Consider the following 18122-nt stretch of genomic DNA (forward strand, 5'->3'; position numbering starts at 1 on the left):
AGAGGCGAACTCGAGTTCATGTTTAACTTCGTATCCACAATTACACCTAATACCCTCATGGTAAGTGTAATGGTCGACCTATGAATACAAGTTAAATTACAAAATTTTAGTCGTCTTCCCTCTCTACTCGAATCTTTCCATTCCCAATCAACTGCTTTCCTAGACATGCACTGCATTGCCGAATCAATCATGGCTATTAGTGGCATGCTAAAGTAGCAACACTGATTGGCACTTCAAGAGACAGTAAAAGGTCAAAGGGTATTTCAATAAAAGTTACTCTAACTTCTTTGGGATCTCACACAATGAAGAAGCAGGGATTCATTCTTCCACTATCCCATGGTCGATAGCACACGTTGTATGAAACACATGTCACGGTGTTCTCACCTTATATCGGCGCGTGTGTCTTATTATTTTATTCATCCAACACCATACAGATCTTGATCTAGACACCTTCAAGTTTCTAACCCGAGTTTCTTACTTCAATAATCCTCAAACCATCTTCTTAGAGAAACTCGTATCTGGCTTACAAAACAAGTCATAATCGAATAGTGAAATTCGTAAGCTATCAAGAACGACCTCTACAAGTAAATATAACCCCGTATTATCCAAGGTTCTATAAGGTCTCATCTCTTCACGATTCCTAACACAAGAGGCGATTGCTCGTGTGAGAGAGCCAATCTCGCGACTTGTTCGACACACTTTATCAACAAAATATTCATCACATGCATACAAGATATAAGTACAAATTCAATAGTCAAATATTGATGAGTGTATTATAATACTTAAGTCGTTTTACAATACATAAATATATTCATATCCTTCGCAATCCTAGAGCCATAACATGTTTCTCAAACAGGTCTCTAGATATTGCCTTTGTAAAAGGATCAGCTATCATGCTTCGCGTAGGAATGTACTGTAAATTTATCTCTCCACTTGCTACCATGCCTCTTACAAAGTTATACTTGATGTCAATATGTTTGGTCTTGCTGTGATACTTTGGATCTTTTGTATATGCAATAGCCGCTTGACTATCACAATATAGAGTCCTGGCACCCTGAGAGTTCTTTGCAATATCCAAATGCTCAAAGAACCTCTTCAACCAAACAACTTCTTGTACTGTAGAAGCACAAGCTATGAACTCGACTTCTATTGTTGAAAGGAATGTACAAGTTTGTTTCTTACTTTTCCATGATATAGCAAACCCATTAAGTAAGAAGGCATAACCGGATGTTAATTTTCTATCGTTCCGATCACCAGCCCAATCAGCATCTGTATATCCTCTCAAGTATAAATCATTTCCACTATAACATAGTGAATAATTTGTAGTTCCCTTCAGGTATCTGAAAATTCTCTTCACAACTTTCCAATGATCTCTTCCAGGATTGGATTGATACCTGCTAACCAGACCTACGACATAACAAATGTCTGGGCGAGTACATATCATAGAGTACATCAAGCTCCCGATAGCACTTGAATATTGAACTCGAGACATGTCTTCCTTTTTATTTTCAGTATTGGGACACATTTCAAGGCTTAAAGTTTCACCTCTTGCAATAAGAGTATCCATGGATTTGCAACCATTCATGCGAAACGCTCCAAAATTTTCTTTATATAAGTTTCTGGAGATAGACTCAATAACCTTTTGGAACGGTCTCTTTGGATCTTAACTCCAGGGATATATTCTACCTCGCCCATATCTTTCATGTCAAATGACTTTGAAAGCCATGACTTGATAGTTTTCAAATACTCCAAATTATTTCCGGCCAATAAAATATCGTCCACATAAAGAGAAAGAATTACAAAACATCCTATTGGACTTTTTCACATAAATGCAATGGTCTTCATCGATCATGGTGAAATAATATGAGATCACCTCCTTGTGAAATCACAAATACCATTGCCTTGAAGATTGCTTCAGGCCATAAATAGATCTTTTCAATTTGCAGACCTTCTTTTCTTGGCCTTTAACGATGAAGCCTACAGGTTGTTCCATGTATATTTGTTCGTTTAGTTCTCCATTGAGAAAATCTGTCTTCACGTCCATTTGATGTAATTCCAAATCCAAACGTGCAACAATAGCCAAAAGTAAGAGAATTGAGGTAAACTTCACAACTGGTGAAAATGTTTCCTCATAATCTATTCCAGCTTCTTGAGTAAAGCCTTTTGCCACCAATCGTGCCTTGTATCTTTCTATTGACCCATCCGCTTTGCGTTTAACTTTGAGAACCCATTTGTTCCCAATGGCTCTATGCCCAGGCGGAAGATCAACTAGATCCCAGACTTTGTTGGTTTTCATGGACTCTAATTCTTCTTTCATTGCTTTCATCCACTCATCTTTTCTAGGGCTCGATAAAGCCTCAGTCACAGACTTTGGCTCATCCATTTCTGTGGGAGATACCAAGAAAATATAATCTTCAATTTCATAAGTATGTTTTGGTATATTTTTCCTGGCAATCTTTTGTAGTTGAAATTCAGGTTCTTCAGAAGGCTTTTGGGATTGGGAGTTTTCACTCCCAATCCCACTCGGATCAAGAATAAGATCTTGATCAATTTGATTATCAACTGTGTCAGAAGACACTTGCTGGCTATCTGAGTTCAACATTTCATAAAGAGGCTCTCCATTCTTTACCTCTCCCTTCTTTGGAAAATCATTTTCCAAAAATGTGACATCTCGCGATTCAATCTCAGTAACACTTCCATCCTCTAATTCACCAATGAACACATACCCTTTGGAGTATTCTGAATATCTTATAAAGATACATTTCTTGCCTTTTGGACCTAATTTACCAAACTTGCTAAAAGAATCTTTTACGTATGCTGCACAACCCCAAGGTCGTAAATCCTTTAAGTTTGGTTTATGACCAGTCCATAGCTCATAGGAGTGGAAGAAAGTGATTTAGAAGGCACTTTGTTCAATATGTAAGTTGTAGTCAATAACGCATCTCCCCAAAAGGAGATAGGTAAATTTGCATGCGCCATCATGGACCTTATCATGTCCAGTAGTGTTCTATTCCTCCTTTCTGCTACACCATTTTGTTGAGGTGTGTATGGAATAGTTAACTGTCTGGTGATTCCCTTTTCATTTCACAATTCTTCAATTTCTTTTGATAGATATTCACGTGCTCTATCGGTTCTTAAGGTCTTAATCCTTTTGTCTAATTGATTCTCAACTTCATTCATATATTTATTAAAGCATCCAAGTGCTTCAGATTTATGATAGATCAGATAGACATAACCAAAGCGTGTGAAATCATCAATGAACGTAATGAAATATAAAGCACTAGACCTAGCCCTCACATTTATTGGACCACAGATATCAGAATGGATTAATTGCAATGGAAAATCAGATCTCTTAGCCTTTCCAAATGGTTTACGTGTAATCTTTCCAGCAAGGCAATTTTCATAGGTTGGCATTTCAATTTTAGAGAAAGGACCTAGATGTCCTTCCTTAACCAATCTATCCATTCGATCCTGCCCTATGTGACCTAATCTTATATGCCATGTAATAACATCAACATCATTGTTACTTGAATAACATGCCATAACACAACGGTCAACATAATAGTTATACGTAAAAGGATTACAATCTAAAACAATAAAACCATCATAATGATGTCCATAACCATAAAAAACATTTTCTTGAGTAACTCTAAGACCACTGCGACTAAAGTTCAAATTGAAATCTAAATCTAGAAGAACAGACACAGATACTAAGTTTCGTCGAATCTCTGGAACATATAGGACGTCATGCAACATCAAAGATCGGCCACCACGCATGTCCATTCTGCAAGTGCCTATCCCTTTGACTTCAAGCTTTGCACTATTTCCCACATATACATGCTTTGATCTAGGTAGAACTCGACGAAACTCTATAAACGCTTCTCTATCGCGGCTCACATGGTCGGTGGCTCCTGAGTCTACAATCCACACAGGATAAGATTCAGTTAGTAAAACAGTGTTAGAAACACATATAGCACTAAGAGATGCGCTTTGAAATGCTACCTTTTTCGGCTCAGTGCACTCACGAGAAAAATGCCCTGGTACTTGGCAATTGTAACACTTCATCTTGTTTTTATCTTTCTTCTTGTGGAACCGCTTTACTTTCTTGAAATTTGGCTTGTTTCTTTTCTTGGAGGGTCCTTCTCCGATCTCCTTGCCCTTTTCATCAGTTTTCCAGTTTCTCTTGCGCTTGAAGCTTGATCTCTTTGTACCACTTGATTCTGCCACAAAGGCATTAGGTACAGCTTTAGCAGCACCAAGCCGCTCGTCTTCAAGCTCCACATGACGGGCAACATCAGCAAAAGTTTTGATGCTATCATTGTGGGTCAAGTTAACCTTCAAATGTTCCCAGTTATTGGGAAGAGACTGAATCACTTCATGAACCTACTGCTCATCAGAGAGAACATGACCAACACTTTTGAGTTGAGCAATCATATTTGACATCACCATTAGATGTTTCTTGACACCGTGATCATGACGTTTTTTGTATGTGTCGAACTTGATTGTCAGCTGTCGAAGGCGAGTCACAGTCGTACCCCCATATGCCTCCCTTAAATGTGCCCACATGGCTTGAGCAGTAGGATATTGCTTACATTCGTGGATGAGATCATCAGCAACTGAACTTACAATAATTCCACGTGCAGTGGAATCTTTCATTTTCCAAACATTGTAAGTTTCCAGATCCCTCCTATGTTGGGCAGTGTTACCCTCCTCTGGGTGACTCATAACATGGTTAATACTTTCAAGAGCATCTTGCTCTTCGAGTACATACCACATTTTACGACTCCAAATATCGTAATTTTCACCATTCAGTTTGTCACCCTTGTTCAAGTCAGCAATGATACTTTTTGATGCCATGCCATTTATTAGAGACAATATAACAAGTTTAACTCATCAATATATACTTCAGTTAATTTATGCATGTGATTACACACTCAAGTAAATTAATTATAATATTAATTCGACATTTAGTATAGAATCGAACGGTCACTACGTTTCCAGTCATCATCTATATCTAAATATTTTTAGTTAATATTAAAATCACTTCTTAGTGTGTACATATTTCAAGTCTCAGTCCATTACAAAAGGATATCATAAACAATGTATGTAACTAGTGAGACAAATAACATAATATAAATTTCATTAAAATAAAACACATAATAACAATTTACATATTTGCTAGGACATCCATATACCAATCGAACACTAACTCTTGCTCATATACGCTAAAAGGTGCACTAGGCCAAACATCATAATAAATCTTAATTAAATTTTTATCCCAAGGCTCTCGAAGAGAGTCCGCTAAAATAGCTAATGCTTCCCAATAAGTAATTTCTACGTAATTAGCCAATTCAGCTCTTTTTATCTTAAAAAGGTGTACATGTTCGGGAACGGAAACATCAGGACCCATTTTAAATTCCTTAAACTCCCTAAATTTCTTTTCTTTTTCCCTTCGTTCAACCCTTCAATCCCTTAACTCATTTTGTCTCGCTCTTGGGACATTCCTGATGACTTCAGGTTCCGAGTCTGAATTACTATAGAAATAAGTCTTGCAACGGCGTACCCTTCTACGTTGTCCCCTTCCTTGACTTCGAGAACTCCTACTTGGAGTAATTCGAACTTGTTCTTGTTCAGCCATATCTGAAATAGGACCAAGGAAACAATAAGAATGACTATAACCACTTGTGACAACATATATCACAATTACTTGTAGAAGGATATCAGTTGAGGGATTAAGATAAAATATATTTTAATATTAAGATATGGTAAGTTGTATACAGAAAAAAATATATATATCTATATTGTCTCTGTTTCTGACACCAACCCTATCTTTGATCATTACCATATTTCTGCCCATTTCGGCTTCAGAATTGACCCGACGTAGAAGAGCAATAGTTTTACTAGCAAACATTGGACCAAAAATTACCCAAGCTAGATAAATAGGCTTACAAAGAAACAAGAAAAGAGAAAGTATGAGCAGGCCTATAAGGTGATTCTAATAAGTGTAGGACAACTAGCAAGTACACGGTATGCAGTAGATGCAGTGGTGACACATGACGGGACAAAATTCCCATGTTGGTCATTGCCTGATCTCTCATCTTTTAAACAGAGATTCGGTCAAGTTAACTATGAAAAGGTGCAGTCCTTTTCTTACTTTCCTCTCTCCTTATAATGTTCTTGGACATACCTTATGTGAATTGAGACTTAGTGCCAAAAGACGACTAATTCTTTTTGAAACAAGCAGAAACTTTGGAAAAAAAATTCCTTCTTGGTCAAAAGTACAATCTGGCCTCTTATGCGTCAATTTAAAAAAAAAATTCAATTATACATTAGAGATCAAAGAAGCCAAATAACTTATCACAAAACAATTCACTGATTACGAGAAGTTTTGATCAAAATTGAAACTGGTCGTTGGCAACAATTAGGAGCAAACAACCTGGCTCTGATGCCATTGTTAGAATAATAATAATAGCGGGGCAAGAACAACGAATTGTGTACCTTGTTGATGCAGCGGAAAATGTTGAACTCACCACCAAAAAGAATTGCCCCAAATCCGATTTCGTCTCTCCTGGAAACGAAATTCTTGTTCACGAACTAAATACCTTTTTCTTGCTTTTTTTGTGTTTGTATCTTTGTAGGGAGATTATCACAGAGTGTTCTTCTCTGAAGAAGGGGAGCGTTGATTTATAGAGAGGAGAAGTTCTCAGAGAAGATAAAACTACCGTGAAAAACTAACCCACGTTGATTCCCACGCTCCCCCTTACTTCTCAACGTGCGGTAGTTTTATTTTAGGAGTTAAACCTTCCCTAGGTAACTTCCCTTAATTATATCTCCTTTAAAAAAACAAGCCGGGTCAGTCCATATGGGCGACCCGCGACCCAAGTTCAATGTCCAACAATGTCATTAGGATATTAACTTAAGAGTGCCTTATTTATTTTTACTAATATTTTGAGAATCAGTAATTGTAAGTCGGTACTACATTTGTATTCTGTAATAAATTTAGGCCTAATTTTATCCGATATCATGCTTTTAGGAAATAATAAGTTAGAGTGTGATTTCTATGGTGAATCTCTCCGGGATGCCTGTTTCTTTTGGTATGATTTATGATTTGCAGGGGTCTTAACTTAAGAAATTTTGGCTAGAGCTCGACTCTTGGGCCAAGTTGGAGTTGCCTGGGAAGGTAAAAGTTTACGGGTTGATGTGTCAAAGGTCACTTAGAGGATAAGGTTCATGTAGTTTAGCTTTGGCGGTATTCTGTTCAGTTGTGTTGTAATGACTTTATAAACACTATGTAGCAGTGAAGGGTACTGATGGGGTGGGAATTTATATGCTAATTGCTATTTGTGTACTTCTTTACTCGTCTTTATAGATTAATGTCATGCATGAATCATCCACCTTTTTTAACACCTAGATACCATGAGTATAGGATTTGATTCACCTGTACAAGTCTATATCAATGCTGATAACTCTGGAATCCATGCCTTTGTTTGTTTGCTTTGAATGGTTAATAGAGCCATCATTTAGATATCATGCTTTAGATATAATTCCACTTAGTGATAATACTAATCAAACTGGTTTTGCTAATAATCTGGATACTTTGAACTTGTGACACGCCTATTTCTTGAATGAATTGACGAGATATATGTACTGGATAGAGACAATGTCTTTAAGGAACAATACCCTTACGTGTCCTTTGTTCAGATGTTTGTTTAAGACATTTTTGAATGCTTCCATGCATTTCTGGTGTGTTTAAAGTTACGGAGGCCTAGAACAATTATTCTGGTAAAAAAATTATGAAATTTTCAGAAATCATTATATTTTAGTAATTATTAGCTTGCAATAGCTATCATTTACTAAATTACTTCCTATAGCTATGTTTTCAATTGTTATAGACTGTATTCGATGTATTTTTGCTACTTTATTCATGAATGCAGTAGCAAAACTCGGCGGAAAACAGGGAAGTCCAGCTAAGCAGAGAATCTATTCGACTGTATTCGCGAGCTGTATTCGTGAATACAGTAATGGAGTTTGCAAAAAAAGGTCTTCAGTTGATTAAAAGCGGTAAGTGAATCAAAAAGGTCTTCAGTTGATTAAAAGCGGTAAGTGAATCAATTAACGAGATAGACTCCTAATATAACTCAACAAACTCAATTATAACACAAAATTTGTATTTCCGGTTATAGAAAATATTCTCAACCGAAAAACACTCCAAAAACAGAGGAATCTTCAGAGATTCAATCCGTCCTTTCTTTTTTTAGTGGTATCTTTACAAAAATATTTTTTAGTGGTATCTTTACAAATAGATTTATATATTAAAATTATATAATTACATTGAATACAATTAAATACATAAAAATACATCGAATACATGAAATATAGCAGGTCATTTATAGTGCAAAAACATATGAATACATACTGCAGATACATTTGAATACATATATACATCTGAATACATAAATTATATTAATTAAAAAAAACATATGAATATATTTATGGAATACAGCGAGGCAATGAATACAATGAAATACATGGAATACAACGAGATACATTAAAATACAATGAAAAATAAGATAGTGAATACAATGAAATACATGGAATACAGCGAGATACATTGAAACACAATGAAAAAAGGTAACAGACTCTCCAAGGCAAAGTAGCTACTTCTTTTTTTTCTTTTGCCGTTCTATTTTCGCATTCCTTCACCTTGTCGAAATCTTCTACTTATAATCTCTTAGAATGAATTTGAATTAGTTGGACCGTGAATTTGAATTAGTTGGACCGTGAATTTTGAATAACGAGTAGTTAAGCGAAAAAATCACTTCTCTACTTTCCATTCAAAATGACGTGAAAGATGTTGGATCTTAGAGATTTTCAACTTCAACTATTTTAGATCGTCACGTTTTGAAACAAAATGGTTTTCTAATGTAATCATCACTTCAGAAAAAGAAGAAGATTTTGCCGGTCGGAGGAGAGGGTTAGGGGTGACACAACAAGGAAGGGGGGAAGTGGTCGCCGACCAGATCTGTCATTGGCGGAACACGGCCCCTGCTAGGGTTTTTAAAAGTAGGGGAGAAAAAATCCGTGGGAAAAAGAGAAGAAAGAGGAAAGACAAAGGAGGAGAGAGGTAGAGAGAAAAATAATACACAACATATTTAATGGCTTAAAGGTAGGAAGTGACCATAAATAGATATTTTGCTATAAAAATTAAAAGGTAGCTGTAGGAGATATTTTTTTTAAAGGGAGCATGATTTTGAAGTCGTAAATCGGGCTATGGGTCCGAGTCTGGGAGACTCGAAGTGGAGGTCAGATCCGGCTAAGGAACACATACCTCGAGGAAGCTGATTGAAGGCCTGGCACGGCCAACATCGAGGGCAGCTCAATATCGAAGTCAATCAAGAAAGAGCGGGAATTTCTCAAGGACAAGTGGACCAGGGCATAAATTAAAGGATAAGATTTGTACGAAATTGTACAGGTCCGTACTAGGTCGTTATACACCTGTACTAATAGAATTCTTTACCACAATAAGGAATGTACTATATTGGGATTTTCTCCTCCTATATAAAGGGTACCCCAATCATTTTGTAAGGAGGATCGCACATTATTTACTGCAATAGAACATTCTATCCTGCTTTCCTTGTTTAACATGCTCAACAAGTGTTCTTCAGCTTTATTGTCTTTACTTTATTGTTAATACTTTATTGCTCATAGATGACCTCGAGGTCCCTAGAATAGCCAAGCTCGAGGCCCCTATTGCTCCAACCACACTGATTTGGTTTATCATTTCTTCTTAGTAAAGCTTAATATTACTTGTATAATCACTAGTATTAGAATATATCATATATCTTTAAAACCGCATAATTATTACTCACATTTTTCGAGGTAAACAATTTGGTGGCGTGGGGCTAAAGATAATAGTGATTATTTTAGTGCTAGCTTTCTGATAACACACATTATTCTTCACACTTTTTCTTGTCAAATTTTTTTGGTTTCAGGCCAGAATATTTCTAGCACACAAAATGCACATGCTCATGACAGTGAGGGACACGGAGAAAACAACGGTATAGGACTCGGTGTACCATCCATAAACACTGAGGGAGTACCAAACGTGGAGCCGGTTGATATCAGCACCCACAATGCTCTAAACATAGACGCACGCACAGACCCCGCAATGAATGCACACAGGGAAGCCCGAGCCGGATGCCAGGAAACACGAGGACTGGAAGAAGGAGGAGTCAGCCTCCAAGTTATATTCGAGATGCTGCAAGCTCAGCAAGTCTCCATCGCAAAACTTTCAGAGTTAGAACAGAACTCCTAACACCGTCGAACCAGTAAAAACTCAGCATGAACTGGTGCTAGAAAGGCCTGATGAAAGCGGCTCGGGGGCTGACCCCACAATCATGAAAATGCTCGAGGAACTGACTAAAAGGATCGAGTCAGGAGAAAAGAAGATAGAAGACAACGATAAAAAGATGGAAACTTACAACTCCCGGATAGACAAGATACTAGGAGCACCTCCAGTTTTAAAGGGTCTAGATGCCAAAAAATTCAGAAAAAACCTTTCCTTTCGAGTGTGGCTCTGATGCCCATTCCCAAGAAGTTTCGCATGCCCGATATACGAAAATATAACGGAACAACTGACCCTAACGAACATATTACTTCATACACTTGTGGAATGAAAGGAAATGACTTGAATGACAATGAAACCGAGTAAGTATTATTGAAAAAGTTTGGAGAAACACTATCAAAAGGAGCTATGATCTGGTATCACAAGTTGGCTTCTAACTCTATCGATTCATTTGCTATGTTGGCGGATGCCTTCGTGAAAGCACAGGCCGGGGCCATAAAGGTGGCCACAAGAAAATCGAATGTCTTCAAAATAAAACAAAGGGACGACGAGATGCTAAGGGAGTTCGTGTCCCGATTCCAAATGGAAAGAATGGAACTGCCGCCGGTCTCCAATGACTGGGCAGGTCAGGCCTTTATGCAAGGTTTGAATGAAAGAAGCTCGATTGCATCTCGACAGCTAAAGCAGAACTTGATTGAATATCCAGCTGTGACATGGTTGGATGTGCACAATCGTTATCAATCAAAAATTATGGTCGAGGACGACCAGTTGGGAGCCCTCTCGGGTTCAGTTCATCCTTGCAGGTTTGTAGCCAAGCCCCTGAGGGACAAAGACCAGGGATCGAGGTTCAACAAAGAACGGTGTCAACCGTACGTTGAAAATCAAAGGAACATTTCAAGGTGTAAAATGTCTCGAAATGATCAAAAAGCAGATCAAGGCAAAAGTTCTCGGGGACTTGTGAGCAAAACTGGGTTTGAATGACGCTCGAGATCGGCTGAGACACCCAGATTATCAGAATACAACTTCAGTGTCAACACCTCGGGTATCGTCTCAGCCATTGGCAAAACTAGAGACGCTAGATGGCCCAAGCCTATACAGATCGATCCTTCTCAGAGGAACCTCAACTTAATATGCAAGTATCATGGAACTCAAGGGCATAGGACCGAGGATTGCAGGAAGCTCAAAGAAGAGGTAGCCCGATTGTTCAACGAGAGGCATCTTCGTGAATTTCTCAGCGACCGGGCCAAGAATCATTTCCGAGAAAGAGATGCAAACAGGAAGAATGAACCCGAAGAACCTCAACATGTCATTCACATGATCATCGGTGGAGTTGGTGTTCCACAGGGACCTATATTCAAACGTACCAAAGTATCCATCACAAAGGAAAAACGGACTCGGAACTACGTACCGAGGACACTCTATCGTTCTTTGACGAGGAAGTAGAGGACGTATCACGACCTCACAACGACGCCCTGGTAATCAATATCCTTTTAAATAAAGTTCAGGTTAAATGTGTTTTGGTGGAGTCAGGTAGCTCTGCGAACATAATCAGATCGAGGGTCGTGAAACAACTGAGCCTACAAAATCAGATTGTACCTGCATCTCGGGTACTGAATAGCTTCAACATGGCAAGTGAAACCACCAAGGGAGAAATTATCTTGCCGGTAAACATAGCCGGAACAGTACAAAGCACCAGGTTCCATGTCATCGAAGGTGACATGAGGTATAATGCACTCCTCGGGAGGCCATGGATACACAACATAAGGGCAGTGCCTTCAACTCTCCATCAGATGATGAAGTTTCTGACAGAGCAAGGAGTGAAAATAGTCCACGGAGAACAGCACGATGCTAAAGAGATGTTTGCAATCGACGAAGTGGTATCGATACCGGAACCCTTAACCTCGGGGCATCGAACTCTCAAGGTAAGCAAATGGCTAAGTAAAATTCACAGCTCCAAGCCTAGATGGAAGCAGGATAACAGGTAACCGAAGGCGAAGAAGGGAACTCCCCAGCTCCTCGAACCTTCACCGTTCCCAAGAAGCCCGATGCTACCGAGTCAGCAGCTAAAGTAAAAGATACAACTGGGAACAGGGTTAGCACCTGAACTAAAAAAAATCATTTATTTTCTTATTGATAATATGTATTGCATCGCTTGGTCCCATTTAAGATATGACAGGGATTTCGCCGGAAATCCCACACATAGGTTGAGCAATAGTCCCAGGTTTAAACCAGTAAAACAAAAAGGGAGGCCCTAGTTCGAGAAGCCTCGTATCAACGTCCAGTGAACAGGATATACGAGGAACAAACAAGTAAAATAATGAAAGCCTATATTGATGATATAAATGGTTAGGTCCCTATGCGCAGAGGACCCCTTTTAGTTCATTTGCAGGAAACAGTCAACATTTCGAGGCTATGCAACACGAAGCTCAACCCAGAGAAACGTGCCTTCAGAGTCGGCACGGGTGAGTTTCTCGGCCTTCGTGGTGTTAAAACAGGGCATCAAAAACATCCTCGACCAGTTCAAGGCTCTCGAAAATATCATGGTCACGGATAGCAAGACCCCAGAGTCGTTGGTAAAGGATCTTACAAGCTCGGCAATGATAGAAGCTCTCAAAGGCTCGTGATCTCGAAGATACCTCTTCTTACACGAAGGCCGTAGGTTGTAAAGCATGCATTGCGCTCTTTTTCCCTTGGCTCAAATTTTGTCCCAAATGGGTTTTACCGGCAAGGTTTTTAACAAGGCAACACTTATATGCTACCTGAGGAATAGTCAACAAGTATTCAAGACTTCTTTTCAACCAACCTCGAATACTGGGGGGCATCACCCTCGGAGGGTACATTTTTGGAAAGATATTTCACGTCTAAGAAGGTCTCAATAGGAGAACTTTGTAATGGGCCAAACGACCAAACGAACCGTGTCCATATAGAATAATTGAGCCTCAACGGCATAATATGTACACATGTATCAACTATTTAAAGAAGCATTCTTGTAATATCAAAAGTACTTTGCGTCTCATACGAGCTTTACACTTACAACCCTACGGGAAACAGCTTAAGAGCCAAAACATAGAAGCACCCCGAATACTCGGGAACTACCGCCGAAAATCCAAATTAATAAGACTTTAGAGAGGCACCCCTTCGAAACAAAGGCCAAGGCCAATATTCTCGAGGAATAACTTTTTGAACAAGTTCGAAAAGTTATCGGGAAACAAGTCCAAGTGACATACCCGAAGGCTATGGCCATACTAAAGACTATGGTCATATAAAGGCTACGGCCAAATATGCGGCTCGGAGACATCCGACTTTTGCTATAAATTAAAGGCCTTTAAACACTCTGTAAAAACCGGTTAAATCAGGCTACCCTAGGCAAAAGCAAAATACAAAGGGCTTCGATAAATTCAGCCCTCGAAAATTCTAAGGGTTTCGATAACATCGGCCCTTGGAAATACCTTAGGAGGTGTTCAATTATGTTTACACAAACAAATAACTAATAAGGTTCCGATATGTCGAACCTTTGAAAAACCTACGGGTGCGAAAAACGCATGCTAAGGAATAATTACATTTTTACTAAGTCTTTTAAGCCGAAATGAGGGAAAAATTATTTAGCCATTCAAAGAGCCCAAGGGACAACTTAAAGAGCCTAAGGGCCGATTTATAAGACCCCAAGGGCCAACTTAAAGAGCCTAAGGGCCGATGTATAAGTGCCTAAGGGCCAACCTCGAAAGGCTTAAGGGCCAAAAACTTATAGTTCGAGACTCCGCTTTTATTTCAATCCGGACTCGAGGTTCACAATATCCCGAGCTCACAACGGATCGATTTAAACTTAGCTCAAAATTGTTACATCTATCGATAAAAATATAAGGGTTTACAATACCTCGAACCACCAAACCAATCCTCGGACTGATCATTCAAAATAAGTCTTCCATAAATAAAGGCAATATTAAATCCAGCACTGACCAAAGACGAGCTAAAAAGTTCCTCTCGTATTTCCAAAAAGATGATTACAGGAAGTATTTACGCAAGGGAGGCTTACAAAGAAACAAAATAAACTAACCTAAAACTACTTCGGGGTCACTTCCTTAGCAGCTGCATCTTTAGGAGTCACATGTTCGAGAGTTTCACCCTCAGGGACTTCATCCCCGTCTCCTTCACTCTCAGAGACACTGGATGAGTCATCCTCATCGGAAAGTAGAGCGGCTGCCTCTTCTTCTAAAATCTTCTCCACTTCAATATCGGCTGAAAGGTCGAAGTCGCAAGCATGTATCTCCTCGAGGGTCATCCTCCAGGATTGTCGCCTAGCATGATCGAGGGCACTTGATAACTTAGATTCCGCCATAAAAGAGATATCCTTTGCTCGATCATTATCAGCTTCGACATCGTCTTGGTACAAAGCCATAAAAGTCGCAGCATCAGATTTGGATTTGGCCAGTTCATCATCAGATCTGGTTTTAAGCTCCTCAATTTCAAGGCCCCGAGTTAGGCTATGCTCCTTCGCACCTCGAAGATGGCATTCAAGAGAAGCTAACTACTCTTTTAAAGTTTCCTTTTCAGAGGCGAGATCGTCCATACCTTCCCGTCACCCTAGGGCCTCCGTTTCTTTCATCTTAAGCTCCTCCCGAAGCTGCATCTCCAAGTCGGCCTTCTGATGGAACTACGAAATTAAAAATGTCAGACACCAAAACAAAACAAGTGTGTAATAGACTCTCGGGAGCTATATTACCTTCTAAACATACTCAAGTCGACCTTGGCATGCCTGCGTCAACCAACTCGTAGATCATAGATCTCTAACTCTTTCTTAGCATACAGGGCTTTGACGGCGTCCCTCTCCTCCAAAGTTTTCTTAAGCTCAGCTTCGCATCGAACAAGATCGGCTTGGGACTTGGAAAATGCCCTTTTATGGAGCACCATAGCCTTCAAGAAAAAGAAGGAAAGTTAGATTCGGAACAGCTAAAACAAAGGCACAGGCATAAAAAATAGAAAACTAACTTTTTTAAAGAGTCTACGTGCCTCATTAAAGATAAAAGAAGCATCGGGGTCGGGGCCATCTTTGAGCCCTAGGAGACATTCTTGAAAGATGCCATGCCCTTCATGGTTTGCTTCCACTTCAGAAGACCTCATATTCAGAGCCTCCTGGATTTGTCCCTCAGAAAACTCGGGGCCAGGAGGATAATCATCCACGTTGATCACCCTGAGTGATCCACTCGGGGCATTCTCTTTTATTTGAAGAGGCTCAGGGTCAGGATGTTCGACCTCGCCCTCATAATTATCTCCTAAGCGAGGCGCCTTCTTTCTGGATGATGGTTCGGGAACTTTGTTTGAGCTCCCTTCGAAGATTTCTTTGGCTCTAGAATGAGCCACATCAACCGCCACTAGTTCAATGGGCTTCGAAACATCGACATTTTTTCTTCTACGGTTTACCAGCAGGTAGTCGTCATCTTCTTCTTCCTCCTGGTCCCGAGGACATTGGGCCATTTCCGGAGATAAGGCTGCTGCATCGGCCTTACGCCTTCGAGCCACGTTTTTCTTTGGCTTCGAGGGATTTTTAGATGAATCTCTCCTCCTATTTCTTTCTTTGGGAGGCTTCGGAACCTTCACTTTACCAGATGGGGCCGACCTCAACTCAACGGCGTCTCCAAGACCTACGTGAAATCGAGATCAGTATCCCGTAACAGAAACATGAGAAATAAAACAAGAGAACTCACTGTGATTTTTTGCCTCCCATCGACCCTTGGCCAGATCTCGCCAACAATGCTTCGAGTAAGAGGATGTGGACGGCAGCTTTCGGACCCATCCCTTGAGGTCTGGGACCCCATCGGGAAACCAAACAGCGGTTGCACCATCGTAAAGAGGTTAGACCAAAGAAGAATATAAAGTTGGGGAAAAGAAAAGAAAAGTAGAGTATAGACCTACTGCATACTCACATTTTATGTTCCACTCCTCGGGGAACAGCATCCAATCGGCAGGGATCAGATCGGAAGTCCTTACTCTAACAAATTGGCTCATCCAACCCCGATATTTGGTTTTGTCGGTGCTGGCGAAGAAGGATTTCGTGGTTCGGCGCTCTAGCTTGATGAGCCCTCGAAATAACTGGGGCGATACAACCGAACTAAGTGGCTAAGGGTGAATTCCAAACCTTCGGCCTTCACAGAGAAATACCGCAGCATGATCATGATATGCCAGAACGAAGGGTGTATTTGACCGAGGGTGACTTCATATGTCTTATAGAAGTCGATCACCACCAGATCAAGGGGGCCCAGTGTGAAGGGGTAAGTGTAAACACTCAAAAAACCCTCCTTGTGGGTAGTTATGCTTTCATCAGGCATCGGGATCTGAACCTCGACCTCGTCTCCCCACCAGCAATCCTCATTTACTTCCTTGAGCTGCTTAGTTATCAGGCTAATGTATCGGGATACATGCTCGCATCGGCCTTCGACATCGGGAGGATTCTTGATACCAAAGTCTTTCTTGATGATGCAATCACCGGGGGTGATTTCCTCAAGAGTTATCGGCACCACCGATTTGGTCGGCCGGGAGGCAGAGGAAGATGATGCTTTATCCTTTTTAGGGACCGTCTTGGACGTTTTGGCCATAATTGTAAGCTAAAGAATGCGGGTGCACAGGAACGCAGTATTTCCGGCAAGAGTTTGGTGTTTTTCGGCGTTTAAAGAGGCAGAGGAAGCGAGTGATTGAATAAAAAGATGAAGATTGGAAAAGATTGACGAAAGGGTAAAGTTCTTTGCTTAGGGAAAATGCCTCATATTTACAGAGGGCCAGCGACGGTTCAATGGAATTAGTGCCCGACCAACACTGGCGTGCATTCAATGTTTTTAGTAAAGTGGGCCGATAGGACGTTTCGGGCACTTTGAACGCTGGCGTCACAAGGATGACGTCATCACTAGAGGTTCGGGAAAGTCGAGGTTCAAATTGTTTACTATCATTTCATTCTAAGAAACGCGGGGACTATCTGTATACGGTCAAAATCAAGGAGCATGATTTTGCAGTCTTAAATCGGGCTATGGGTCCGATTCCGGGAGACTCAAAGTGGAGGTCAGATCCGGCTAAGGGACACATACCTCGAGGAAACTGATCGAAGGCCTGGCACGGCCAACATCGAGGGCAGCTCAATCTCGAAGTCAATCAAGAAAGAGCAGGAATTTCTCAAGGACACGTGGACCAGGGCATGAATTAAATTATAAGATTTGTACGAAATGGTACAGGTTCGTACTAGGTCGTTATACACCTGTACAAATAGAATTCTTTAGCACAATGAGGAATGTACTATATTGGGGTTTTCTTCTCTTATATAAAGGGGACCCCAATCATTTTGTAAGGAGGATCTCACATTATTCACTGCAATATAACATTCTATTCTGCTTTCCTTGTTTAACGTGCTCAACAAGTGTTCTTCAGCTTCATTGTCTTTACTTTATTGTTCATACTTTATTACTTTTAGCTGACCTCGAGGTCCCCGGAATAGCCAAGCTCGAGGCCCCTATTGCTCCAACAACACTGATTTGGTTTATCAGTGTCTTCTTACTTAAGCTTAATATTACTTGTATAATCACTAGTATTAAAATATATCACATATCTTTAAAATCACAAATTATCTTTAATTATTACTCACATTTTTTGAGGTAAACACTTGTGTGATACGTGATTACCTGCTGTTTTTTGTCTTTATTTATGCTCGAGAACCTTTTTAACATGTTAGGTGCATAGATTTTTTTTTGAGCCCTTTCTAATATTTGCTTTAGTAGTAAGTTGGGGTGATTTTAAA

Source organism: Nicotiana attenuata, unplaced genomic scaffold (assembly GCF_001879085.1).
Source record: "Nicotiana attenuata strain UT unplaced genomic scaffold, NIATTr2, whole genome shotgun sequence".
Lineage (NCBI taxonomy): Eukaryota > Viridiplantae > Streptophyta > Magnoliopsida > Solanales > Solanaceae > Nicotiana > Nicotiana attenuata.